Genomic DNA, 3000 nt, shown 5'->3' with positions numbered 1-3000 from the left:
GGAGAGGGATGTGGCACAGGTGGCACTCTGCACTGGGAGAGGCACTAACCATCTCAAGGAGGGGAAAGCGAACACTTGGGACGGAGGGGAAACCCTACTCCCACCTGAGTATCTAACGTAAGTTCAGGAGACGTAGCAAAGATGGTATTTGATCTGTGTGATGCTGCTGCTGAGTGTTTGGGCAGGCTAGAGTTGGGGATGCTTTTTGGCTGCTGGTTCACTACTGATAGGGGTGCCTGGGCTAGGGGACCACTCTTGGGGGCCAAGGAACAGAGCCCAGTGAAATGACAGCCAGAATGTAAACTCTGATCCATCTCTGAGTAGAGAGGTGCCCACTGCCTAGGTGAGTTTGCCAAGCTAGTACCTCTGGGCTTCCCTGCCAACCCTGCCTGGAGCCAGCCCCACCCGCTCCTGAGAACAAGGCTAGACACAGCTGTGGTCTCATCCACCCCATCCTGCTGCAACACTTCCACCTGAAACCAAGGGCTTGGGCAAACAGGACCATGATATTTATGTTTTCAGGGGATGCCCATTTGCCCCAAGCTTATCCTATAATTCTAGAACTACTTGGAGACCTAGTGCATTTCCCACTAGAGGCTGCTAGTAAGCATGCTTTAGCCCCAGTCCTCCTGCCTGCTTTTGGAAGGAGACTCCAGGACAGGGAAAGCAAGTTTATAGTTATACGCAGCTGTGGTACCTGTCTTCACCCATAGCAGACATCACTAATCGATTGCAGCACTCTCTCTGAGTCTGGATAAGGTTTCAGGATTCACATGCTTGAAGTTGGCACTTAATGAGAACTTACATGCCATTTTCTCTGGAGGAGGCCTAGGCATGGGTGAGGCCCAAGAAGGGAACCTGCATTCTGTCCCTTCCAAAGATGTTACAGCTAACTAAGGTCAAAGAGAAAGCACCACTCAGAATGTGGTGAATATGGCTCAGTTCAGAAGTCATCCAGTGAAAACTTGTGCTGCCTCTGTCTGGGCACTGAACTAACAGGAGTGACCTGGGCCTGATCCCTGGCCTTGAGGAGCTCAGATCTTTCCTTTGATTTTTGCTCCTAATGATCAAAGCCCCAATCACAACCATGTGGTAAGCAGCCAACTGAGCCTTGCCCAGGGTCACCCAGGATCCTCTCTGTCTTGAGTCTCTCCCCAGGGTCTGTTCTTTGCGTGGACTACATGACAGTAGCATGTTGCAGTTCAAACGTCTCCACTACCCTGTTAAGAGCAGCCTGGAAACACACAGGCGGACAAGACTATTTATTAAATACAAAACAAAAGGGGAAATACACACATGGAATAAAAATTGTAAGCACTTTTTTTGTAAAACCAATGTCTGTTTTGTTACATATCTTTCATGTTGTGCTTTGTAAATGTCTTATTTGTGTAATAAATAAAGTTAACGCAAGTAGAAGTGCTGGCACTTAAATCCAGAACATGATGGGATTTCATTTCTTTCCTACTCTCTGGCTAAGGGCTTGGGTCCCTGGCTCCCAGAATTTCTGGGCTGCTGGACAGTGCAAAGCTAAAAAGTTGGTACCATTTCCCAGTTGGTAAATTGTGCATTGCAAAGGCACGAAGAAGGGTGATTTTTTTTCTCTCTAAATATTGCATCATCCCTATGTCTTAGTGAGTAGCAGATCAGGCTGGCTGTTGTCTGCATTGTGCTCCCTGAACACCAGCTCTCTGCTGGGCCCTGTGCTGTCTCTGCAGACTCAGAGAAGGGTCCCAGCCCCACCCTGCCTAGAGGAGCTCTCAATCTGGCCAATGATGTAAACAGACATCACTCCAGTATGCTCTGCGGGACAAGGGGAGGCATTTGAACTGTGTCCTATTTCTTACCCCCATTCATGTGCCTCCCCACTCTACTCTCTTAATCCATTTTTCAAATGTTTAGATATATGTTTATCTTTGATAATATATTAGGCATGTGTGTTTATATGAATGTAACTTTTTTTTTTTAAAAAAAAGAGGGAATTTTAAAATTTATTTTATAGTTTTTTTTTTTTTTCCCGGCGGACACAAAATCTTTATTTGTACGTGGTGCTGAGGTTCGAACCCAGGGCTGTGCTCATGCCAGACGAGCGCGCTACCGCTTGAGCCACATCCCCAACCCTATGAATGTAACTTCTGTTTTCAAAACTCAGTTTGTTATCAGCCGTGGAGCTCAACCCTATCATTCTGTCAAAGTGACTGGAGTCTGAGAGGGGTGAGGTTATTCCCCTAGGTTCCTCCATGGTGCAGCTGAGAGTGGACCCAGGCCTTCCTCTGGCTGTTGGCTGTACCTGCATGACAGCTCTGGGTTGCTCATTGCAGGTCCAGTTTCCTTTCCCTGCAGAGCCCTCCCAGTTTTTACCAGTTTCTACCAGAAAGTTCTGGTGAGACAGGGGACATGACCCAGGAGGCCACAGGATCCAGGAGGCCACAGGATCCAGCAACCTCCCAAGAGGGACGGTTGTGCAAAGATCCAGGTTGCTTGGGGTCCACAAGTGGCCCTGAGACATGTTGCTGCTTCCACTTCTGTTTTTCAGTTGACAAATGTGAGCTCTGAGGTGATTCTGAAGACTGATTATATGTGCCGCTAACAAACTGCATCATGTGTTTAAAACAAACACATATTGAGCACCTGCTAAGCACCAGCTCCTTTTCATGTACTATCTCATTTGACTCATTCTCAGCTACTCTGTTGTTTTAAATATCATTATAACCATTTTATAGATAAGGAAACTGAAGTTAGAGAAGTGACTTGCCCAAGGTTACGTAATACTGTGGTTGAGCTGGGATTTGAACCCAGAAATGGATGATGGCAAAGCCACATTCTTCCTATGGCATCAAGCTGATTCTGCACCTCCTCCTGCCTGAGGCTCAAATGATGGCCCCGTAAAGAGTAAAAACTGTGGGGCGCCATTCTCACACGTGATCGGGTGCCTCCCGTTGAGGGTCTGAGGCACTTTGGCAAAAGTCGAAGTTTTTCCCGTCCCTCTCCTGATGAGAGAGC

The sequence above is a fragment of the Urocitellus parryii genome, chromosome 4 (genome assembly GCF_045843805.1).
Source record: "Urocitellus parryii isolate mUroPar1 chromosome 4, mUroPar1.hap1, whole genome shotgun sequence".
NCBI classification, from domain to species: domain Eukaryota; kingdom Metazoa; phylum Chordata; class Mammalia; order Rodentia; family Sciuridae; genus Urocitellus; species Urocitellus parryii.
The sequence above is the reverse complement of the archived record's forward strand: the minus strand, read 5'-3'. Positions refer to the sequence as shown.